Raw genomic sequence first — 27,133 nt, forward strand, 5'->3', positions numbered from 1 at the left:
TACAGCGAATTGAAGCTGTACTTCAACAATCAAGACCTCCGGATTCACCTTGAAGCCTGAAAAGTGCCGCTTCTTGCCCGACGAGGTCTTGTTTTTAGGACACATGATCAGCAGGGATCGTGTTTGCCCAGACCCGCGGAAAACATCTGCCACCACTGCCTTCTCACCACCGACTGACAATAAGGCCTGACGCCAATTTCTCGGCTTGTGCGCCCACTAAAGACGCTCTTGCCGTCGGTCTTGCCGAGCCGCTAACGCACCTCAGCAAGACCGACGTGCTATTCAAGTGGGGAACGGCGCAAGTCAAAGCATTTCAAGAACTGAAATCACGTCTTCAGATGCCTGCCGTCGTTTTTCTTGCGAAACGGCGTTCTCCTGAAGAAGAACTTCTCGCCCCTCCCAACCAACTACCTTCTCCTGGTGCCTTCAGCATTCAGACCAGAAGTCCTCCAGGCCCTAAGCGATGACCCGACGGCTGGACACCTCGGTGTTTCCCGCACGCTCGCAAGAATACAGAAAAAGTACTACTGGCCGCGCCTTGTCGCTGACGTCACTCGCTACGTAAGGACATGCCCAGACTCTCAGCGACGCAAGACACCGGCCGTCAAGACCAGCAAGCTTTCTTCAGCCGATCGAGCCACCTCGCCGACTATTCTAGCAAATTGGTATGGACGTACTGGGGCCGTTCGCTACGTCGTCTTGCGGAAAAATTCGGCAGATCCCACGTACCGTGGGAGTCGATGTTATGCGAAGCATGCGGCGGGTAGGTGACTGGCTAACTTTTTTTAGTGATCGAGACGTTACAAAATGATACTAAAGATTTGTATAAACTTTATACGCACACATATATATGCTGAAGAGCCGCATATGTGTTATATAACCAGTTGTTTACGGTTGGGTAACGCTGCCAATGCATGGCAACGTGGCTATTCACCAGAAGCGTTAGGGTGATATGTAGTGCTTATACGTGTCCCGAGAACACGCGCACGTTTCACGAACCCGTGTGCATGTGTGAAAGAAGTTCTTGACAGCTCTTGAACAAGGGCGTCATCACCGTGATCAGTGAGCACCAGCAGCTGGTCATGACTTGTTATAGTATCTGGTCGTGATCGTGGTGACGAGGGGTCCATGTGTAGTGAAGTATGTGGTATAGTAGAGCTGTTGGAATTCGTGGATGCCTCGGTCATTTCGTCGACAAATTGTCTGTCGACAGAGCCGGCGACATGTCGGAACCTGAAGCCACCCTTCGCGTTGGTGAGGTATAGGCCGTCGAGGCTGGTAGGCCTGGATAGTGCTACGCAGACCAACATCAGTGGCTGGTGTTTGTCGTATTCATAGGCTACCTGGGCGTATGTGGCCTACGTAGCCTAATCCACAAAGCGGCTGTCAATCAATCTGGCATCCTCCTCGGTCAGCATGAGGCCATCGCCCAGCCTCGTAACAAATGAAGCTGAGACTGCGCCGTTCTGGCGGACGAAGTGCACTTTACGGTGCGGTGATGTGGATATCATATGTAACTTTCGTTAATGTATTCCTCTGGGGTCGAGGAATGCTTCAATATATCTTGCTCAATCATAGGAATACATATGTCATCTTTATTAGACTGCTATAAAAGCGGAGCCAACACTGGAACTTCAGACGTTAATCTGATATGACGCCTGCATCGTAAGAGTACATATCGTCGGAGTATCATGTAGTGTTTATTGCGTTCTTTTAAAATTAGACAGCCAGCACCACAACCACAATTGACGTTGCACCGATATAACGCCTGCGTATGCTGTTTTTCCAAAATTAGACTGCTATAAAAGCGGAGCCAACACTGGAACTACAAACGTTATTCTGATATGACGCCTGCATCGTAGGAGTACACATCATAGGAGTATCATGTAGTGTTTATTGCGTTCTTTTAAAATTAGACAGCCACCACCACAACCACAATTGACGTTGCACCGATATAACGCCTGCGTATGCTGTTTTTCCAAACCAGTTTATAGACCTGGTGTGGCTCGGTGGTAGAATATCTGATTGCCACGCAGAATGCTTGGGTTCGATTTCGGCTGGGATCCTAATTTTCATTCTTTCCATTCGTTGAGTCAACGCTGCCGATATTGGTTTTTCTTAACGATCTAGCATTTAAGTTACCAATGTCTCTCCTCGCTGTTCCTGGGTAGATATAAACTGTCAATTACCTGTGGCGCATACCCGTACACCGCGGCCCGTGGTAAACGGGCATGTGCCACACGTGTCTAGTGGAAAGGGTTTGGCGACGTACGCGACAGGATTTTAATGTTATTCATGTCCTGAACCGGCAGTCATATTTGTCAAATACTCTTACCCTCCCATGCAAATTTTGGTCTACACCAAGTTAAGGAGGCGCTCATGAGAGCACCCAGACGCAGGCGGCTAGATAGATAGATAGATAGATAGATAGATACGTAGATAGAAACGCTCAAAGTGCCAGAGATTCGCTAAGAAATGCTTCGCATTTAATAAATGGATCGTCGTCGCTACCGACTACATCACCCGCTACGCCGACACAAGGGCCTTACCTAGAGGCAGTGCCGCCGAGATAGCGAATTTCTTCGTCGGAGACATCGTCTTGCGTCATGGCGCCCCTGAGGTCCTTATCACCGACAGGGGTACGGTCGTCACTGTGGAGCTATCTACGGTGATCTTGAGATACAGCTAGACAAGCCACCGCCGGACCACTGCCTCACCGCCGGAACAATGGCCTCGCCAAGCGCCTAAACAAGGCGATCGCCGACATGCTGGTCATGTACGTCGACGTCGAGCACAAGACGTGGGATGTCATCCTTCCGTACGTGACCTTCGCATACAACACGGCAATACAATAAACGACGCCGCTGCCGCCGTACAAGTTGGCCTACGGAAGGAGCCCGGCAACGACGCTCGACGCAATGCTGCCAGCTACCACCGATGAAGACAATGTCGACGTCGCTACCTATTTGCACAGTGCCGAATAAGCTCGACAGCTCGCCCGCCTGCATATCCAGAACCAGCAGAGGATCGAATATAGCCCGGTGACTGTGCGTGGATCTCGACACCGATACGCCGACGTGGACTCAGTGAAACGCTTCTTCAGCGATACTTCGGGCCATACAAGGTGCTGCGACGTCTCGGTGCACTGGACTACGAGGTTGCTCGGGACGGCATAATAAACTCTCAGCGGCGCAGCGCACGACATTAAGTCGATCACGTCGTGCGCCTCAAGCCGTTTTATGCGCGTTGAGGAACCTGAGGACTCTGATTCGGCTTCCTTCATTATTGTTCTTTCAAGTTACATGCATGTCTTCTTACTTTCATATTCTGTTTTGGGCATCGTGGCGATGATTTTTCAGAGCGGGGCATTCCCAGACCCGCTCCTTGTTTTATGTTGATGTATTAGGGTCTTACCCCCACGGACGGTTGCAACGCTCGACGCTTACCACGCCGCAACGTTTAAGAAGCTTCGCGACTGTAGTAAATCACTTTGTTAAGATTGCGCGCAGGTCGCGAATAGTCTAGATTATTCCAGAGCTTGCGCGACCACGAGTGACAAGACTGGAAATTTCGATGCGTGATTTAAAAAAGACGGCGCGCCCCAGGCATGATAGCTTTTTCGACGGCCGACGCTCTGTTCGCAGCTATCACTGCACACTGTGTATTGCTCTAGTCTGACCTTGTTCTCCCGGCCACAAGTTCAGCCAAATAACGAGTTTCATATTGGACACGCCGACTGCTGCCTTCGGCGAAGTCACGATACCGTGACAGTATTGTGCTCATTGTTCTCCGTTTTCGCTTATTCGAAATCGTCTCATTTGTGGTTGAATATTAATAACTCTATTCATATTATGGCATTTTTAAATGCGAAGCATTTCTTAGCGAAACTTTGGCACTTTGAGCGTTTCTATCTACGTATCTATCTATCTATCTAGCCGCCTACGTGTCGGTGCTCTCATGGTCGCCTACTTAACGTAGTGTCGACCAAAACTGGCATGGGAGGGTAGGAAGTTGTGGCGAATAAGACTGTTGGGTCATGATATGAATAACGCGAAAATCCTGTCGCGTACGTCGTCAAACCCGTTCATCCAGACACGTGTGGTACATACCCGTTTAACCCGTGCCGTGGTGTACGGGTATGCGCCACAGGTGATTGAAAGTTTATATCTACCCAGGAACGGCGAGAACAGACATTAGTCCACATACATGAAGAGCGGCGTTTGGATAAAACGCACTTTTTGCCACGTAGTGCAGCCACGTGCAAGCGCTGCGTTCGATAGTCTATTAACATCGCACAGTAGCCAAACCGGCGCACATAGGAATCACAACGCAAGAGAGTGATCACGTTTCCTCTCGTACGTTACGGGCAATCACGCGTGCTAAAATAACTAATTTTCCCCGTTCCACCCCTCCTTGTGTAGCTTCCAGCGCGCTTGTGGGGATGAGAGAAGAGAGAAAGCACTGGCAGATAGTGACAAATTTCCGTAACGCCGTTCGTTCTTCACGGATTAAGGAAATCTTTCCGCCAATCTATTCGGGAGGCAATGAATACCGCTACTGAGTTCATTCGATAATTATTGTGAAAAGTGGTTCAGGATGGCTTGTGTGCAGTGCAACCGAGCACAACATACAGCCCCTTACGACATCAACATTGGCTTGTACGTTAACAAACATCCACCTACGTCATGTGTTCCTGGACGCACGGTGTGTAGTCTTCCTTGTCTCTGGATGGCGAAGGCTGCCTCCCGAGTTCACAAACTACGTCATAAGAGTACGTCAATCGCGTCTTCGCCATCTGGACACGATGATTGTGCGGGCATTGAAAAGCGCGTGCAAGCGCCGCGGAGGAATTTATCAACATGACGCTCACGCGTACGCAATGGCGTGCTCGCCAAAGTTTTGTGTGGATACGTAGGCAGCTCCGTTTGAAACATGTAAACTTCGTTCATTTCAACATTTCATTACTCGGGATGCTGAAGGGCAGGGTCGGAAAGCCTCTTCATGGACTTGACGCGGACCACGACATCCTACGAGATGGCAGGGTTACGGAACGTGCAGCATAAAGAAACAACACAGGGAGTGTATTAATAAATGCGAAGCATTTCTTAGCGGACCTTTGGCACTATGAGCATTTCTATCTACGTATCTATCTAGCCGCCTACGTGTCGGTGCTCTCATGGTCGCCTACTTAGTGTCGACCAAAATTGGCATGGGAGGGTAGGAAGATATGGCGAATATGACTGTTGGGTCATGATATGAATAACGCGAAAATCCTGTCGCGTACGTCGTCAAACCCGTTCTTCCAGACACGTGTGGCGCATACCCGTTTAACCCGTGCCGTGGTGTACGAGTATGCGCCACAAGTGATTGAAAGTTTATATCTACCCAGGAACGGCGAGAACAGACATTAGTAACAGACATTAGTAGCGTGAAGAAAAACCGTGATCGGCAGCAGTGACCCGACGAATGGAAAGAATAAAAATTAGTATCCCAGCAGGAATCGAACCCAAGCATTGTGCGTGGCAATCAGGTATTCTACCACAGAGCCACGCCAGGTCTATAAACTGGTTTTGAAAAACAGCCTATGCAGGCGTGATGTCGGTGCAACATCAGTTGTGGTTATGGTGCTGGCTATCTAATTTTGGAAGAAAGCAATAAACCCTACGTGATACTCCTACATGATACCACGTGTACTCCTACGATACATTTGTCATATCAGATTAACGTCTGTGGTTCCGGTGTTGGTTCCGCTTTTATAGCAGTCCAATAAGCATTACATTTGTATTCCTATGATTCAGCAAGCTATATTGACGCATTGCTCGACACCGGAGGAATGCAGTAACGAAAGTTACGTGTGATATTCACATCATCGCACCGTAATGTGCACTTAGTCCGCTAGACCGACGAAGTGTCTTCATTTCTTACGAGGCTGGGCGATGGCCTCATGCTGACCTAGAATGATGCCAGATTGACTGACAGCCGCTTTGTAGACTAGGCTGCGTAGGCCGCATACGCCCAGATAGTCTACGAATACGACAAGCGGCATCCACTGATGCTGGTTTACGTAGCACTATCCAGACCTTTCAGCCACGACGGCCTAAAGCTCACCAACGCGAAGGGTGACTATAGGTTCCGAGATGTTGCCGCCTCTATCGAAAGACAATTTGTCGACGAAATGACCGAGGCATGCACGATTTCCAACAGCTGTACACTTCACTACACATGGACCCCTCGTCACCGTGATCACGACCGGATCCGATAACAAGTCATGTCCAGCTGTTGGTGCTCACTGACCACTGTGATGATGACCTTGTTCAAGAACTGTCAAGAACGTCTTCCACACGTGCACACTGGTTCGGGAAACGTGCGTGCGTTCTCCATCATAACGGACAAGTGTAAGCACTACATATCAGCTTACCGCTTCTGGTGTAGGTAATAACCACGTTGCAGTTGGCAGCGTTACCCAACTGTGAACAACTGGTTATATAACACATAAGCGGCTTTTCAACATGTATGTGTGCGTATAAAATTGATACAAATCTTTAGCATCACACTGTAACGTTTCGCTCAGTGAAAAGATTACGCCACAGTCACCTTCCCGCCGCATGCTTCGCATAACATCGACTCCCACGGTACGTGGGATCTGCCGAATTTTTTAAAATTTCGCTATAAATCTGGCGCAAAAATTAGATGTCTTTGTTACTTAGGCTATTTTTACTTTGAAGTTTGGTTCCCTTTCCAATCTACACAACAGCGACCCCGGTTATAACACACAGTATAACCTGTACTAAATATCTACCTTTTCGTACAAGGCGATGTGCGTATACGCGTGACCATGGTTACAAGATTGGAAAGACAAAAAGCAGCCAAGAAATCCGAAAAACTAGCCAAGAAGTAGCCAACATGAGCCAAGGGCTGAAGAAGTAGCCAAGAAGAAGTCACGCGCGTGTGGAAACAACAACACCGTTGTTATTTAAATGGATAAATGAAAAACCCTCTAGGTGGAAACGTAAATCAGTACAGTAAACATACTTAAAAATAATAATAGCTGAAATAAAAGCATAAAAAGTTCACTTTTGCAAGAATTTCGTGCATGATAACGAAGTTTCTTGCGCTGCTGCAGGAATGACATTCTCGCGAAGCTTCTCACGTGACTTTTCTGAAAGGGTCTAGAAGCTCTAGCTTTGCGCCGACAATAAAAGTGAGTACTGCATGAGTGCTCAAAATCACAGCTCCTGGGACTTAACCATAAATTTAGTCACTTTCGAAATCGTTTTTCATGTGATTGCGAAGTCCGCATATGCAGCTTTTCTGGACACCAGCGGCCTAGTTCGCGTGAACGACACCACGTGGCGTATCGACCTTAAAGAATTCAAAAGTCCCGCCATGACGTATGCAGTGACGCGGCACTAAATAAAAGAGAATCAAAAGAAACAGTACACACGCCCCCGAGACTGTCGCTTCACCTCGGTGCGCAGAAAAGCGCTGTTTGTCGGCGTTATCTCGACGGCGACGACCGGCAATGAATTTGCAGTTTTTCTAGACGTGCCATGCCAAATGTCTGGCCGTTATAGACGCGCCCGCGATGCATGAAGAGAATCGTGTTTTTGTTTGTTTGTTTGTTTGTTTGTTTGCTTGCTTGTTTGTTTAGTTTCTTGCGCTGCCGTAACGGTGGGATATTGGAGCAGCATGCTGCTTTCCGAGTTTCTTTTTTCAGCTAGCGGGAACCATTATGTTTGGGTACGAACAGGATACTGTGTTTGCATAATAAACCGAATTTCCTTTGGTGTGCCACTTGGGTGATGCTCGTTTGCTCCTTGCGTTGCCTCAAATTAGAACTGGATAAGTTTGAGAACGCTAGGAATGAGAGTAAAAAAAAGGAAGTTAAAGATAGCTTTTATTTGTTGTCATTTAGTTCTTATTGAAATGTGGCTGCCACCGCAAGCTTGGCGCCGTCTAAGCGGGTGTGCAAAAATGATACAGTCTTTGAAAGATGATCTTGTACACCGGAAAATATGAACTTGGATAGTTTTTTTGTTAGGAATGGACGTATAGTAGAACATATACGACTGATTTGTGTAATAATCTCTAGATCTGCCGTCTATCCTGCTAAAAAAGGCACTTATCTATCCTAATTGCATTTCTTCTTTTTCTTTCTTTTTTTTCGTTTTTTTTCTCACGGTCGACTAACTTATATGCTGGAGGTGATTGTCTTGAATCCTGTTGGCGCAGATACACCAATAGGTTACTCTAATGGGCTGGAAGTTCTCCTGAAGCTCTCCTTTCATGTTCTGTAGGCGCAGTCTCTTTCAACTTTGCACTACAGCAAGCACAAAGTCGATCATGAATCACCTACTGGCCCAATCGTCCACTTTGATCAGCACAAAGAAATTCAGAAGAGCGAAACTTGGCGCTTTTGCGCTGACAACAACGATTGTCAATGCAACATAATATAGTAACTATTCCTACAACCTCTCAAAATCACTTCTTTATTCTGTATCACTCCTGATGTAGAATACAAAATGCACTTGACTTGCTCAACAACGGGTCACAAGACACATCAGAGAAAAGCGAACGTTTTAATTCCCCCTTCTTTCGTTCACTCAGCATATGAAAATTTCTTCAGTTGTGAGTGGAGCTCCTTCTGTTGCCACGAAGATGTGCAGGCGTTCCAAAGGAAATCTTAAGCCTTTCTTTCCAGGAGGTTCCCTTAAAGGGCCCCTCGCCAGGTTTGACAATTTTGAGCTAACGAGTGCAATGCATACACTGGGCGTTCACGATCACGTCTGCCAAAATTTGCAACGCTACGCGCCGCGGAAATGGGTCAAATTTCAAGGTGAACGCTGCTTGCCCTTCCTCTCGCGGGCGCGCGCTTTAGAGAATGAGAGGATGACGTACATGAAAAAACGGCTTTACGTAGATGGTAGTGCTGTGACGTCGCTCCTCCACGTAGACGACTGTGCTCTAACGTTGCCAACAGTAGCTCGTGACACTGCGATAATTATTTGACACGACATGTGTAGTTTGTGTAATTTGTTGCTTGAATAGATTAATAACACTTGAGAGAAATATTGAGACACACAAAAGGAATGTGCGCGTCTTTTTCATTTTTTTCCCGTTAATTGCAGCGAGATGCGGGGCTAATGTGCCTCCCTTTCCCATGCGTTCGTGTCCCCGCGGTTAGCGCATCGAGCAGACGCCAGCCCTGGAAACGAAAGTAATGTTCTGGCGCGTTCGAGCGGTCATTATGCTCATTTATTCTACCGCGTTCAAGTAAACGTTAATGCGGCACTGGCTCATGATACCGCCACTCTCGTGCCGGTACAAATGTCTCAACTTTCATGCCCGTCCCGCAGAAACAGGCAGTACACCACAGAGAACGCCGACAAACGCCCACGGCCGCTACATAAAAAAAAAAAATTTGCAGTGGCTTAGCTCGGCTATGCCAGGATATACGTAGCGTTATCAAAGGTTCAGCTGATTATTCTGAGCTTTTCAGATTTCCGCAGCACGTTTAGCTTTCCGCAGCACGTTTAGCGTTCCTCTGTTCATTCTTTTTACGCTGAAGCGTTAATTTCCAGGCAACTACTTCGGGATCCGATGACATAAGCTTCTCGGCTCTTCTGCGCCGTTGAGCAGCATTTGCGCTCTCCTTCTCCATGGCGTTACCCACCAGCAAACGCCAGTCAGAGGTGCTATCAAGCGGCACCAGCGCACTGTCAGACGGCGACTGCACAGCGAAGGCGAATACACCATCTCCCGCTAAAGGGGACCATGAGTAGATGCGAAGCCGGAGCGCTTGCACGATCGCGTTCCGTTGGCGTTCGTTGGGCATGCTACCGAGCTCGCGTCGTGGAACGCGAAGAGCGACGCTACGCGCGTCGTATCTTCCATCTAGCCTGGTCGTTAATTCTCACAGGGCGAGCGGGGAGCGCGGTCGACAGGCGGGCGAGAGGGGGCAGTGTAGGAGAGGAGAGAGAAGGAAGGGGACGCGCATGCGCTCGAGCTCATCGCGGCGTTGCGCAGGAGAGAATTTCGGCATGTCTAGCCCGCGTTTCAGAGGAAGAGTGGAAAGGGGGAGGGGAGAGGGGAAGTGGAGAGGGTAATGGTAGAAGGGAGGGGAAAGGGAATGCGGAGAGGAGAAGGGGAGAGGGTGAGTGGAGAGGGAAAGGGGAGAAGGTGAGTAGAGAGGGGAAATGGGAGAGGGTAGATGACAGGGGGAATGGTGAGGGGGAGTGGAGAGGAGGTGTGTGGAGAGGGTATGCGCATGCGCAGTAAGGGTGGTCACGCCGCACACCACCACCACCGGATTGAGCTCCGCCTTAAGATACTTCGCATCTAATAGCTGCGCGCGCCATGATTACGACGTCACCCTTCTCGAATGCGCAGAGCAGCAGCGGCGAGTCGCGCGCGCATGCGCAGCACGGCTCATGATGACCCCCGCGAAACCTGCTCTGGCTAGGCAAGTGTAGCTAACGCTACAAAAAGGTAGCGGCCGTGCAACGCCGCTCGCGTGCTCGGGCTGGCTCGGGCACGTCATGCGCACGTGACCATGCATGCGCATGACGTGTTCATGCGTATGGGTCAAGTGAAGAGGGCAGGGAAGGGATTTGGCTTGCTAAGGCTACACGGGGCGAGTGGCAAGGATTTGAAACTCGCCTCCTCGCATCATGGTTTCGCGCCGCTACAAACTATTGTTTTTCTCAGCTCGTAATGAACCGATTTGAAAAATTCTTGCGGCATACGGCTCTTCATTCGGCACACAACAACTTCCAGCGTCTAACTAAAATTTGCTATGTGGCCTGGTGAGGGGCCCTTTAAGAGAACAATGGTGTTTATGCGCACAGGAATTTTGATTAGTAGTTTTTCGCTCGTAGCAATGACTGAAAAATACCAGTCTTCAGCCAGATAAAGCCTAGCGAAATCTGCTTTTTCCCTTAATATCTACTGCTTTTCAAGCAGTAGTCTTCTTCCTCTGAAAGCCCAACGGAAAATGATCCATGTCGAATAGAATGATTACAGCTCCGCTCGAGGGTCTTCAAAACCGGAGCTTTTTTTTTGTACTTCATGATGCAAAATATCAGCCGCGTATTGAATCCTGGAATCTTCTGGCTTGATAGGAATATCAAAGCTGCGAAGACATTCCTGGTTGGGATTCGTTTTTGCCTCAAACGTGTAGGCCCACCCTGAAAGTCCCTTCCACTGTATCGGGTAGTTTTGTCTCTGTTGTAGATAAGAAAATCATAGTAAAATAGATAGTAAGAAATATATAATTCAATATTAAATTTTACTGCAACATAAAAGTTGCAATAGAAATACGCGCAAAAGCGACTAAAAAAATGAATATTTTTTCAGAAGACACGATAACTGGCATGTAGCCTCGGCTTTAATAACAGGGATATCTGCACACAGGTGTGAAGTCTGGTTAATGCGCATTGATAGCACAGTGCTATCACAGATGCACGCGTTTTAGAAAACACCCTCTAGACATGGTATTCCCTCTCAGCTTTGTCTGAGTGGAAATAGGTCAAAGAATTGAATTCCTGTGAATCTGATAACATGTTATTTTTTTTCTTAGATTAGGCACTAAATCTGCCCTAAATGGTGGCTCTGCGCTGTACAGCACACACGTGTGCCGTACAGCGCAGAGCCACCATTTAGGGCAGATTTTGTAAAGACGCGGAAATTACCTCCTTGATAGTGAGAAAGTTCAAATATGTATACACAATAACCTTCTAAATATTTACTTCTGGACAAATATTTGGCATCGTGGAACATGAGGTGAGCATGAGTGAGGTCACGCCTTTTTAGAGTAAATACTTACTCTATCACTATATATATTCGCGATGTGCTTTCTTAAAGGGACTGACAACCGACTGAAATGTGTCACAAGACCCTGGCTGTGAATTACAGTGACATAAACGAGCTTTTTTACCATATGACTAGGATTTGCATTGTTGAATTGCGCTTTGAAAGTCACAAGGGCATGTCGCGTTGCCTGACGGGCAAGCCTTCGTAGTGCACGAATGAGATGTGCAGAATGCTGTACGCAGTCTGCTGCTATTTACTAAAAAAAATGCGTTTAAAATTAATCCGCACGTTATTAGGCATTCTCGATTTATTCTGTGCTTATAAAAGAGTCAAAGGAGTTGACGTTGAGAGGTGGCGTTGCCTTCGCGACTACTAGTGAACGCATGTCGAGCAACGGCGCATGCGCGCGGCGCTTTCTCCATTGAATGAACTTCCAGGTAGCACACATCAAAAACGGGAAAAATGCACTCCATAACGTTTGGGCTGTGGCATGGGCTTCGCAAGACACTGACCTACGTAGGCGGTGTCACGGCTGGTACGTTACGTTAGTAAAGGCATCTTTTCTTTTTTTAGTGAGTGCTACCCGCAAGGCATTCTCTCTACACACACACACACACACACACACACACACACACACACACACACACACACACACACACATATATATATATATATATATATATATATATATATATATATATATATATATATATATATATAGTGCATTACCGACACGTTAGTCATAAACCTAAGGCGAACAAGCAAGGCAAGCTTGATCTGTTCGTTAGTTTGATGAACCGTAATTAGGCTTGGCTCGGGAACACAGTGCGGAGGGCAATCTAGTGAGCGTCGAATACTTGGCTCATTGAATCGGTAAGCAGAACTGTAAAGCTAAAAGCGCTTGTTAGTTTTGAAGTCTTCTTCCTCGCTCTTTTCATTCACTCTGTTGTACATTGCTGCTAACATGGGTACTGAGGGAAAGTCATCAGTAAAGACAACATGCATGTGTCCATGCCTGGACTTCCCTCTTAATTACTCCCTCTTTTTACTCTTTCATCGGCGTGAAGTGGCGTTGCGGCAACAAAGGCAATGTGTAATCGGCTAATATTCCCTATGAAATTACCTATGCTTTTCAGGAAAGCAGCGTACACTAAAGCACGTGTTGAAAGGGTGTCGTTTCGCCTCACAAAAACAGTCCTGATATCGTGCATGCCTCTCGATTGCATTATCGCTGCGCGCCCGGCACTTCCAAATCACAAATTGCATGCACGTTATGAGCGTGAGACAGCATTCTTCATAGGAAAGTGGCGAGTGCCGAGAATTCAAGAAAGGAAACGCAAGCCAGCAGCAAAGCAGCCGGTTGAAGATCTCTCCGTCGATGCTATGGCAACGGCGCGCGCGGCCGCGCTCGCTTCCGAGTCTGCTTGCCTACCGTTTCGCCGTCTATTCCGTGCACACCGGTCCCCGCCGCCGGCCTGCGCCAGTCAGCGAGGGGGGGAGGGGTAAAGGGAGGGGTAAAGGGAGGGCGAGGGGGGGTAGGGTAAAGGGAGGGGGCACTTGCTGAAGGCCTTGACAGTTTGAGAGAAACACCTATTCTCATTATTCTTGTCGGTAAAACACCGCCTCCGTCAAACTTTTGGGAGGGGAGGCGGGCCCTTGGGGCATACCCCCTAGCTACGGGCCTGGCCTCTGGACTCCTAGGTGGCCCCGGTCGGTCTACGAAACTTCTTCCGAAGTACCACGGCCCGTACCGTGTGGTCTAGCAAGTCTCGTACTTTATATACGCCGTCAAGTCGCTTGAGACTTATTTTAATCAAACAATGTCGAGGCATGAGATTGTGCATATGGACCTGCTAAAGCCTTACTGTCACTGTGCATCTGTCCGTAATTAGCCAGGATGGCTCTTTCTCGGAGGGGAAGTAAATGTAATGCAAAAGAGCAGCACTACTTGCAGAAGCAGAGAACGCTGCTCCCGTAGAAAAAAGGCGACGATTCAACAATACAAGCTTTGCGTTGGTTCTACTATTACTGAGTACGTTTCTGCGTCGTCTCTAATAGTACAGTACTTCTTTAAAACACTTCATTATATTACAAATGGCTGCCCTCAAGCTTGCCTTGGTTTCGTTTTGTATTGCCTTCTTATGGTTGAGGTTAACTAAAATCTGGGTTCCTTTTCTTCGTTATTAAGTAATGGGTTGCGTGGTAATAAAAAATAAAACATTGGAAGTTTACTTGCTCCATTTCCAAAAGCGAAACCGAAACTGCAGCAAATATCTTGGGTGCAATGCTCCAGCGAAAAAACAAGCATTAAATCTTCAGCAGCGTTGTACTAGTAATAATAATTGCTGGAGTTCTACGTGCCCAAACCATAATATTTTTATGAGGCGTGCCGTAGAGGAGGGCTGCGGAAATTTCGACCACTTCAGGTTCGTAACGTGCATCTAAAACCAATTACACGAGCCTCTATCCGCCTCGTGCATCGGTATGGTGGCGCCACTGCTCGGCTAAGGCGGTTGTACCCTCTCCCAACCCCCCATAGGATCCCATGCATTTTGAATGAAGTTTGCAATTTCGTTGCGCAAAAACAAACTAGCGCCATCTCTCGACAATACGTCACACCGACGACGCAACACTTCCTCTTGCTCTTCCACCGATACGCGATGCTCCTAGGTGACCCCTCTCTCCACTTTCTTTTATTTCTTTCGGTGGCCGTGAGAGCGCGCGCTGTGCACTGTGAAGTAGCGCACCCGACAAGACCGGCTGGGCTCGTCGCTTTCGTCGCGTCTTCCTTGAACGTTGCAACGTTAATATTGTGTTAAGGCGGTGGCCGCACGTCGGACGATGAGCCCTGATTTCTTTCAGCTGCCATCTCATCAACGGCAATGTTTCAGACGCGTCAGTTGTGTACTTTTGTCCGTTGGTTGCGGGACAAGATGGCCTCCTGAAAGACCGCGTTTTTCCAAGTCAGCTGTGTGTGTAGTTCTCGGCGTCGTAGCAGTTTGATGACGCGAGGACGTCAACTGGTGCTACATAGTGGGAACCGCTGAAGTCACTGCAAGCTTGACGACATTGTGCCAGAATATTCTAGCGTACTGTACGCGCACGATTGTGCTACACTTAAAATACCGCGCTTGGCCTCGAGCGTCAACCTGGTACGCCTGTGTGCAACAAGAGTGTTGTTATCGTTGTTGCGTCGGTTAATATTGAATTGCAATTGGAATACCGTTTTTGCAAAGGTAAGTGAAGCTGTAAGTAGTTGTCCTGCTATATGCTCTCTACTCCACGAACATTACTTCTAGAATCGCATTTTATTTTGAGCTGCACGTACCAAAGGAGAATCTAGCATACGAGATACATTGCACGCGTGCGCATTTCCTATATAAATCTGAGTAATGCCACGCGTGCGCATTTCCTATATAAGTCTGAGTAATGCCATGCTCAATTTAAAGCGCATGTGTTAGAGGATTGTGGCTTCAATGGTGAAAGTGATTAGATATTCCGAAATATGCGATTGCAATGCAGTTAGAACTTTCTCATATGTTAAAACGGTCTGTGAACAAAAAAAAAAAAAACGCTGTGTGAATGTTTGTTCGTCATTTGCTAAAGTACTTTCACGCATTATTATGCAGCTGTGTGACGGCTGTTAAAACGTTCAGCAAGTTAGATTTTGGTTTTCTTGGCCTAGTTGAGTGCTACGAGTGTTGGGCGAAGATAAAATCGCGTGTATTTTGTGCGTTTCTTAAGCAGGCATACAGCCGTAATAGTCATTGTTGTTGTACTGTTTGGGGTGTTCAATAAAACAAGAATGCTGTTTTGTACTGCAACAATTTTTATTTCATCTGCGTTAACAGATCACGCAAACAACTTGGACACATGCACGTAAGAAACGTTCGCAGTGCATCGCGCGCTCGCATAAAAAACGGGCCTGTCATTTTAAAACAAATAATATAGAACAATCGACGTAACAGACGGCATGGTTGTCTAGTGGAGCAGCGTCGGCAGTACAAATATCAAACCAGAATGAAACGTGAATAGAAAAACGGAGAGCAACAGGCGCTTTGCCCACGGCTTCTATGAGCCGCGCATATCCACCTATCGCCACCGTTCGCCGTTGGTGGCGCCACCAGTACCACTGAAAGCAGCAGCGCACGAGGCGGATAGCATTTTCGCCTTGTTCAAAAATGCTGGAGCCGCCGTCAAACCTGTGCCCTTTGGGTCAGCAGCCGAGCAGCCTAACCGCTTTACCACCGCGGCAAACATAAGCAATTCTGAGAGAGACAAAAAAAAAGAAAAAAGCGCATTGGGATTCGAACCCAGGCCTCAGCGATTGCGCGCAAACAGCCAGCACGGATGATCAACCCATTCAGCCACAGCGCGCGGCGGCTAGCCCGTGATACGATAGCTATTATAAAGATACTACTGTCAAACTCTCCTTGCAACGCTCCTTGCAGCTGTCCCCACCTTCCAAAGAGCAGGAACGGAATGCAAAAGTGAAAACAGCTGCTTTATGTTTGCAAAAATGCGCTGTAGACCATAATTCGATGTTTCACAGCGCAAGGAACGAGAACGACATTGGAAAACACACACAGCGCTGAACTTACAACTGACCATATTTTCAAACTTACAGCAATATATGTGCGCTCTTCACCAGGAAATAAAAAAAGAATAGAGCAAATGAAGCGTACAAAAAATTCCTGAAGAAATCGTAGAAGCCCAAACAATTTTGAAACGTGACAAAAAGTGCACGAGTGCAGCTTCGCTTGCTCTTTCGAGCAACAAAAGTGAATTTCTCGTGATCGTAAAATATATGTGATATCGATGATGGGTTGTTGTTTCTTGCGACTACAATTTTTTGCACACCAGGCCTGCAATTGTCGCGTGAACAAAATCACGTAACATCGCACATCTACTTATGTGACTACAATCACGTAACAACTAGCCACGTGACTAAAAATCACGTAAAATCACGTAATTAGTCTCGCCACTAAATTGCCGTAACGTCACGTAACTATTGACGTGACGTGTTGGCGCCAAAAACTTCGGAACAACCGGGTGGCGCAGGGCAACCTTCAGCGTCCGCACTAGATTCTAATAAAGATGTACTTTCTCTCTCACGTGACTAAAATCGTATCACGTAACTACTAGTGACGCGACATTTCCCCTTCAGTACCACGCAACAAGTGCGTAGTCTGGGGAACCGACCGAAACCTGAGAAGAATAGATTATCCAAGCCTAGCCATATCCTATAATACTATACTAGCAAAAACTTTGCACCTCTAGCAATAGCTTGGTATTACTAGCAAAACCTTAGAAGAAGCTAGGTCGAACGCTAGCTCCGCTTTCGGTTCGAGCCTTGCGCAACCAGTACATGCTGCGCACATTTTCATTTACAGATGTTTAAAATGGCATTTTATTGCGGTACGTTGAGGTGGGCTGCGAGTGCGTGCTAAAAGCTACTGAATCAGAGGATTTTCGTTTTGTAACTGGGAGCACCAGTCCCTGGACTTCCCGAAAGCTTTGATCCACACGTCATATCCCATGGACCTATCCGATGCAGCGCACGGTGCTTTGTGATGTTAAAGGAGAAGGCATGCTGCTTTTTTCTGTTCACGTAGGGCGATAGATATGACAAGAGATGAATAAAAATCCCAGTTTCACCGCAAGGACGATGCAATGAGTGCGATAGCAACAAATGAAGTAGAGCTGGCAGCTAACTCTTCTAGGTCCAGTCTCGCGTAACTCTACAAAATGGTGCTGTAAGAGAACACAGCCACTCCAGGTATAGAAAGGGGATTTCGCCAGGGCTGGGCAGAGATACTCGGAAAAGTATTGCGGAATACAGATATCGAAATACATGGTCCGGAAGCCTAAAATACAGATACTGAGATACATTTGTTTTTAGCGTAACGGGATATTTCGGAGATACTTTCGCAATATGACGAAAAAAGTATTCCGGAATACAGATACTGCAATACAGATACTAGAATACTCTTTTTTATTTCATAGATGCTCGTACTCCGCAAAGACATTTACAAGTGCAGCATAATGGTGTAAATAAAGTTGCAGTGCTTCGAAACTTTTAGTTTATTTGTTTATTACAGTACCCTCAGTGCTATTAAGACATCACAGAGGGGGGGGGGCACACAAAGTACATAATTAGTATTAATTACATAATTACACAGATCAATCGCAATAAAAAGTACACTATTCCACAGCAACAGTAACAAGCATTGGGCAGCGAAATCGACATGCTTGCTGACAAATAAATCAGCTATGCTACAAATAGCATAGTTTAAGAAAATCACTCGAATCACTAATGAACACCAGTGAATTGAGAAAAAGTATACATTTACTTTGCACATAAGATCGGCTTTGCTGAGTAGGTTACTGTGTGAGCTTTTGAAGCAGGCTGTCTTCTAGACAGCGTCGATTCGGCCTCAGCACAAGACTCGCGAAAGAAAAAAAAGTCTATCTAGCGCTGCAGACGGCACAAATTTGCGTTATAGTGAATAAATATCGCCTTCGTAGCCGGATAGCCCTGGAGCGCGGCGACATCTCTTCTCGGGCCATCTAGATACCGAAACACTTCCTCCCTCATGTGGGTTGTTCTGACCGCTCAGAAGCCCAAGTCGTTCCCCACCTTCGGAATCCTCAGCCGTTTGGCCTGGTCGGTGCCGGGTCAGACGACTGAGGATTCCGCTGCCCATATAGGCCGGTCATAATTCCATACGCGCAATGAAGCCCAATATGTCGAAACTGCACAATCCAAAAATTGGCTTCCTAAAATCACGTTCTTTGAGGGTGAGAGGGGGTGTAAGCTCTCTCAAGTGGCTCCTGCAAGCTCTCTAAACAGACGTGGAATCACGGACAGCTGCTGAGAGCAGCCCATCAGAAACTACAGCAAGCACTCGTCGCCTGGGACGAAAGGATCACTCTTGAATAAAGGCGTCACCACCACCGACGCTACCAGCACCCATTTCAGCAAGCCGCAACAGGCGAAGTGGCCTCCGGCGGTGGGGGAGCCTGGTACCACAAAAGACTGTTTCACGCTTGTGATCAATTAGGAACGCACCCTGACACGCCGGAGAAGTGGCTGAAAGCGCGACGAAGATCGCCATCTTCTAGTCACTTCCGCCGTGACTATGGCCGCCGCTTTGAGAACTGAACGCACGCGAACCATTGCAAAGCCTCTGCTCCAAGGCGGTATCCGCGTGTGGGGTCACGAAGTAATGGTTTGCCACCCGAAAAAAACTAAGCGAGCAGCACTGGCCTTGAGAGACATTGACTTTCGTCGGCAGAGGCCGACAACACTGCTTCCGCGATTCTGCCGTCTGCGACGTCGCGCGCTTTACCACATGGGCCATTCTGTGCTTGAAGGGAAACCATCGCCGCCTTTTCTGTCGGCGACTGGCGGCGCGCCTTTGCTTGTCTTGGGGCAAAAACAAGGAAAAAAACCGCCATACCCCCTTGGAAACACCCGTCAATTCATTTCCGACAAAAAGAAAATGTAACGAGGTACCCGTGTCCTGCATTGTATTGCGATACAAGCGATACATCTAAATGTATTTCACTACTGAGATACAAATACATTTTTCAAATGTATCTCGATACAGAAATACAGATACTCAAAAGTATCTCTGAAATACTATCGCGATACTCTTGTATCGCGATAATGCCCAGCCTTGGATTTCGCACAGTCTCTTCGAGTTGAGAGCGCAGCATGTAGAAGGGTATATGAGCCGTCCGCTGATGCTTGTCGAGATAGCGATTTTGATTTCATTTAAGTTAGGGCGAAATCATTGCACTGCTGTTTGAAAAAGAACAAATAATTTTTCCTATTCTTTGATTGGCTTAATTATCTGTTGGTTTCATTAGTAGTGTCTAACAAAAAAAAGAACCCCTCGAAAAATTCCCCTTCGTTCGTTAAGATTACGACAGACACTTGCGTTAGGCCTAAAGTAAAAAGCAACTGCAAAAACGTCTAACTTTGTCATTTTATTACTATGCCTCGCTTGTCTAAGCTTAGTTCACTTCCTTTACGTTGCTGAATTGTAGGTACCTGAGAAGATCGTAACGACATCATGAGAAGGGAGAAATAAGTTTCCACCACAATATGCGTACAAAAGTTCGAAAGAGCTTTGTTCACCATAACTTGATCGGGCGTTCTGTTCCTTAGGACGTTTATGAAAGAATAAAGTAAGAATTACAAATGTAGATCTGAACGATGTGATACGCGTGTAGTGTTTAAACATACACTAAAAAAAACTCATATAATAAAGAGAAAACGAAACGGCAGCTCAAGACTACAGCCAAGAACCGAAACCGAAACGAAAGCTCTTTTTTGTTTCGGCGGCGACATCCTGTGCGAAGCTGTGGAACTAAGTCACGGGCTGAAAAAAAAAATGCTGACCCGTCGCCCGGAATCGAACCGATGACGGGGCGGTGATGCCGCGCTCTGAACTTGAGCGATTAGCTTGCTCGGCCACGGTGGACGCCTTGTCGCAGGTGGTAAGCAAGGGTTTATCAATTTACCACAAACATTTGAACGACCACGCTTCAAAAAACGCGTTAGGGAACAATGTTATGCCAATTGCGGCAAGTTGAGAATGGCTTCAAACGAAAGCTGAGTGTCAGGACTACATGTGATTTGCTGACCATTACCATAACTTGCTTAGTTTTACGACAGTGACCGTTTTTGTCTCTAAAAACAGGCCACATTTTTCGCCGTTTCCATAGGCTCCCATTGTACAATCTTTAACTGCTCTGGGAACAAAATTGAAGCTTACTGCAACACGATCGCTGCAGTCCTCTCGTGCGTTTAGGTTCCCAGAAGCGCTCTGTGGTCTGCGTTTTTCAACATTCACCATCTACACTTAATTACTCGGGAAAAACTCGCCAGTTCCATTGAAAACGCGCTAGCTTCGCGCCGGGGCCGCCAGGGGCGCTGGCTGTGATGTGTCCACAAAAGCTGGATATGAGCACTTAATATTGCTGACTGGCAGACCTTACCTATTTCTAAGAATAACAAAAGCAATTCTTCAGATATCTGATTGGTAATGTCGATGGGTGCAGAGCTCTTCATAGATGCGGAGCGCTTTCGATTGTTCTGTTCTCCTATAATTACAGTATAAACTAAAGTTCAGAAATTGGTGGTCTGCAAAATGGGGCCCTCTGCAGCAGCTCTCCCCTGAGTCGTAGTCACGTATCCATAAAGTTTTTTTTTTGTTTTGAGTAATGCAATCGCCAAAATCAATTTTGCGTGTTGGGAACACACGTTGATCGCCTAGTTTTGACAACGCACGCTCGAACACCAGCGGCTGAGGCGTGCCAAGATCTTGAAAGCTTGGGTAAAATCTAAGGAAGAAGAAAACGGCCAGAAAGTATCCAAGACTGTTTTTCTGTCGCCGACGGCCTAGGAATGTAGGCTAACTGGCGCAAAGTAGCCAAACCTGGCAGCCCTGCGTGCGATGCGCAGCAAACGTGGAGAGAGAACGTACAGAATCCGTAGGGGAGCGAATGTATGACTAAGGTCTTCGTGGGCCGCGTATCTTTTCAGCTCGGTTATTTTTACTTTTACAGCGAAAGCTGTTATGAGATCACAACAAGGGCCGTTTTTGGTGCCGTAGTTGTCCGCCGCCTCCGCCAATGTCCGTAACCACTATCGCTCGAAATAACAAAACAAACGAAATAAGAAGAAATTTCCAGGATGGAACGAGGTTCGAACCTAGGCTCTCTGCGTGGGAGCCCAGTGTTCTATCTCGGAGCCACGCCGGTGCTCGAATCTGCGTTGCAAAAAGACCGTATGCAGGCTTCATGTCGCGAAGAAACCACATTAACACATGTAATGTAGCGTGGTAGAAGAGTAAAATAACCAAACGTCACACAACGCGAATTTTGTAACCAGGCGTCAGGCAATGCAGTTTGCGCAACGAGTGGGTTGTTGAATGCTTCTAACCCATTACAAAGGGCTCTCCCATAATTCTTCATCATCATCAGCCGCAGCATCAACAACGTGCACAGAATGCCTTAAATGTGTTTAGCGGGTACCACGATTCTCTGCAGAATTACGAAAAATGAAATAGTGGCTGCTTCTCTACTTCAAAAAATTATGATCATTTATAGCGTAGTGGGTTGCTCGCAGGTGCACTTCTATAGGTTGCCAATGAAGCCCATGATGCTTCCATGATGCATTTCCTCAGGGTCTCAATAAAGTTCTTTCGCTCTCTCTCTCATCTTCACATTCACCTATGTTATATAGCGTGGCGGGAGAGTAAAAATTGGGGGACCCTTAAGCTTCGCCTTTAAGAGTTGAACGCGATAGCGAAATCCGGCCCCTAGTGCGCACTTCAACCACTAAGTGCATACTTATTAATGTGTATTGCTACACTGACACACGCACGCACGCGCGCGAATTTTACAGGCTTTCGATCTAAAGCAAGAGTCGCATGGCCTCCAAGATATACGCCGCGCGCCGGCCCTCTCGGATGCTATGAAAAGTCGAGACATATTTCTCACAATGCCTCACAGATGGCAGCACATTATCTAGCGTTTGCTGCGTTGGCTTGATATGTTTTCCTCTAGATGGACATAGTTGTCCATTTTTAGAGCTGTTTGAAAGTTCGTGCGTGTATTTAGCGGCGATGGCAGCACTATCCCGGCGTTTTTCGACGTAGTTTGATGGCCTCGCGAATGCGCCTACCGTATGGGCTCGTTTTCGTCGTGACACCTGCCGAACAAAATGCGTTAAGGAGACTCCTTCTACTACATGGCATTTATGTAGTGTTTTTGTCCGAAGCAACTGCAAGCAACATCGTGGCTTTGTGGTAAGACACCTGCTTGCCACGCGAACGGGACGACATCACCGTCTGGTGTACGAGCGGCAGCGACGGCCATATCGAGGAGCGATTGCAAGAAGCGGTAAACACGGTAGAAACGTTCTTACGGCAGGCCGGCCTCTCGCTATCGGCTGAGAAATCAGAATTACTACTCTACCGCCCGAAATACAAGGCGCGCAGAGACGCATACGCGGAGATCAATGTCCTGACGGCGGACGGTAGACCGATCCCCACGGTGGACCAAGTCCGCATTCTAGGCATGGTCATTCAGGCCAACGGCCATAACGACGTCAGTATCACTCACATTTCCAAGAAGGCCGAAGCTATGGCTAAATTAATTAATCGAGTAGCTAACAAGCGCGGGGGACTGTCTGAGGAGAATCTCCGCAGACTGTTCCACGCGTTTCTCATGAGCCACATCAACTATGTGGCTCCCGCCCACCTGTGGCAAAAAGGAGACGTACGCCGTCTGGACGTGATCATCCGCCGGTACGTTAAACAGGTGCTCGGGTTACCGGGCAGCACCCGCACGACCAAGCTCAACGAACTAGGCATTCACAACACATTCAACGAAATCGTAGAAGCTCAAAAAGTCTCTCAAATTGTAAGGCTGTCTTCCACTGCAGCTGGGCGACGTTTACTAGCACACCTCGGGCTCAAATCTCCCGTAACCCCAGAAAGCCCGCGACAGCTCCCTGAAGAGCTGCGCGCGAAATTTACAGTATCCCCGATACCCCGTAACATGCATCCCACACATAATGTGGGGAGACGTCAGGCAGGGGCGCGAGCCCTACTCGGTACCGCAGCCGCTATGGAGGGTAACGTGGCCTTCGTAGACGCAGCACAATACGGCTATACGGACCACTTTGTCTCGGTAGTCACAACACTCAAGGGCGAACACTTGTCGTCTATGACTTTATTAAATTCAAACGCTGATCGCGCCGAGCAGGTCGCTGTGGCACTAGCTCTCGCTACCACCGACCGCACCGCCATTTACGCAGATTCGCGCGTAGCCGCACGGGCTTTCATGACGGGCTCGGTTTGTCGGGAAGCAGCGCGCGTTCTCTCTGCTGCCAATTGGTCAGACAAAAAGCACATCATCTGGTTCCCGGCACACGTTGGCCGACACGTACACGGAACCGTACTCAATGCCAACGAATTGGCTCACTCCCGGGCGCGAGGTCTCACATTCCACGTCGGGGAGAACCAATCGGAGGCTGAGGACGTTACTTGGTACTTCAGAGATCCGTTGTTAACATTTAATGAAATCTGCAAACATTACCAGTTGGAGAGGTGGAGGTACCCACTCCCGCACCCACACTTAAACAGGGCTCAATCAATCACTCTACGTTTGTTACAGACGGAGGCGTATGCATCGCCTTTAAAATGTTCCAAGTACATGGATGGCATAGAGCCGGGGTGCCCGCGCTGTGGTCACCCCAAATGCACCATACAACACATGCTGTGGCAATGCCCTGCGTTGCGCGGGAGCAGCGAGTCTCCCTCTACGGAGGCGGACTGGAACCATCTGCTCACTAGCCAAGACAAAGGAGACCAGCTTAGGGCCATCCAGAGGGCCCGCGACATGGCCGTGGAGTTTAACCTCCCCGTCCCGTCGTGGGAGTGGCCCACCGGTGTCACCCCCTAAAGGGGGTCGAGCGCCGCCTCCGGATAATAATAAAGTTCTTTGCCTGCCTGCCTGCCTGCCTGGGTTCGATCCTCATTGGGACCGAAGATTTTATTGTTTATTTTATTTGCTACTTTCTCGATTTTTCGCTCACGGATGATTTTGCGCTCACAACCAACGGTGCCGACGCCGACAGCGGAATTTCTGCGACACGAGCTCTCTAACGCTACCGCGTTAAAATAACGACCGGTCGTCACACGATGTGAATTGTGGGTCGTTTAAAGCTTCCAACCCATTACAAATGGCTCAGTCATTATTCTTCATCGTCATCAACCGTCGCATCAACAAACTGCACGTAATGCCTTACATGTGGTAGCTCGTTTCTCCACAGGACGAATAATGTCACGGGTGGGTGCTTCCCAAATTCACAAAAATTATGAATTGTGGCGTAGTGGGTATGTTGCTAGTTTACTTGTATTAGTAACCACAGGAGAGTTTATTAAGGGTTCTAGAAATGCCACTCTGCTAGCTTTCGCTGTGGCTGTGCTGCGCTTTCCGTGCAGGCCTGGCGTTTATTTGGGCAGTCTGTTCGGGAAGGCAGATTCGAGTGCACGGTGCTTAAGCGGCGAAGCGGCATAATAACAGATTCCCTGTCAGTATGTACATCTCTAACAACTTCATCAAAATCAATTGCCTTAAAAACGCTTCTTACGCTAGTTCCTCCACAGTTGAAAATTTTGAAATTATTATGGGTACCTGGCCATTGTGGATTGGAAATGAAGGAAGGAAGTGAATGAATGCAAACCTGAACTCATTATATCACTTCACTCCGTAGACATGTCGAGCAAAGAAGCCACATCAGAAACCTTAGCTTCGCTTGTGGAGAAGCGAACCGAAAACCGTCGATTAGTCGACTTTTTTAAGCCGAGCCGTAGCACCTCATGTGGCATCCCCACAGATCCTTTACTGATGTTCAGGAGGAATGGAATGCCAGGCACGTAATGCGCGGAGGAGGTTTTTGAAAGATTCGTTGAGAGTCGGCGCTAGTGTTTCGTGTCCTCTTTCTCGTGTGCATCCGTCAGCAGTATCAGGAGGTTTTTCAGAGAAATAAAATTGAATGAATGAATGAAAGGATGAATGAATGTTGACGACCACTCATGGTAATATTATCGAGAATGTGGGCTGTGGCCTTCCCGCCCTGAGATGGTTATCTGCCCGTTCAATGTAGCCTTTTCATTCTGGCCTGCAAGGGTCTGCAGCACGGGCGAGTCATGACCCCAATTGGGTTGTCTCTCGTCCCGTCTTTCACGAAGATACTGCCTTCTATGAGTTTTACTGTTGCGCTGTAACACTGAATGAATGAATGGAAACAGCCAAAATATTTGTGGTGCAACTGAGAACGCGGAAGAATGCAGGATAGAGCACCACTCCTGTCGTTTTTATTCGTCGTTCGCAGTTGCACCACAATTATCTTAAGATATGCAGCAACTAGCCCTATCTTAGACTCTGCTGAAACAGCCACTATGCTAAACAAAGTGGACCGCCACCACTCACTCTCAGACGGTCATCCCCGCCGTCATCTGCTGCCTTTCCCCCTCGCCTGCAAGGTCCGGCAGCGCGGGCGAGTCGCGACGCCGATCGAAACGATAATCATCCAGTCATTGACAAAGATGCGTCGATCAACATCCAACCAGGGCCACACGGTCGCAGTCCACCCAGCGACAGGCGTATTTCGAAATAGCTGGTATGTGCAGGGGATGGCTATGTCGCCAGCCCTGTCGAGCATCCCTCAGCTCGATTCGAACCTGCCACCTACCGACCAGAGAACGCTGCAGTTCTTAACCGCTCGCTCACTGGTCGGGTGATAGCTTAGTAGCTTGGGTGCAATATATGCGTACTGCTTGTGCGCGGAAGGCAGGAATGTCTTTAACGACTAGTCCACACGTTTCCACTTCCTGTGTCTCGTCCGAAGAAAATACAGCACAGATAGAGGACTCTCAGCACAAGGCCTTAGTTTATCCGTACACCTTTCACGTTACCAGGTTACCGGAATACGAGACAGAATCTGCGCATGCACGCGCCTTTACGGAACATTGACTTGCTTTCACAGAACGTGAACAACTCGCCGTTCTAAGCTTACGGCCTTATCGCGCTAATTTACCTCGTTCGTGGACCCTCACCATATCCCCTCCATGGAGCCTCCTTCCACCGAGACTCCTGCCACAATGTCATCCATTAAATTGTCTTGATAAGTCCAAGTGGGTGTGCGACTACGTCGTTTGAGCTGGGTCACCATCGCCGTAATCGTCAGCAGAGAAGCATAATGCACTAGTTTATACTCTATACTAATATTAGTATATATACTAATATTAATATTAGTACTAGTATATACTAATACTAATATTAGTATATGTGTGCTTGCAAAAAAGCCTCCAAAAATGCCGGAGGGGAGTGTTGGTGGCGCCGACGGGAATCGCTGTTCACCTTTCGCGGGATAACTTCGCACTACACAGTAGGCAGGGAACCCTTCCCGGATGCGCACAGAGAACTAACTAGGAAAGAGGAGGTAGCCCTTGGACTTCTCCAGACTCGACCCTTCCCGTCGCCGGCCACTATGGCAATGTATATGGACATTCAATGTAACTGCTCGGCATGCGATCAACTCGCAACCTTTCCTCATTTGATTTGGTGACTCCTCCGCTTGCGCGTTTTCACAAGGAAGCATCACGTCAGTGAGACAGACTTCCTAAATCGCATCACAGGTCCAGACCTGGTACACCAACTCCTCGTGGTCCAGCGAGCCTGTGAAGCTTCACTTGTGAACCGTGTTTCCGAAGCGCAAACATTCTAGGCAGAAGTA

This window comes from Rhipicephalus sanguineus, chromosome 6, assembly GCF_013339695.2.
Source record: "Rhipicephalus sanguineus isolate Rsan-2018 chromosome 6, BIME_Rsan_1.4, whole genome shotgun sequence".
NCBI lineage: Eukaryota > Metazoa > Arthropoda > Arachnida > Ixodida > Ixodidae > Rhipicephalus > Rhipicephalus sanguineus.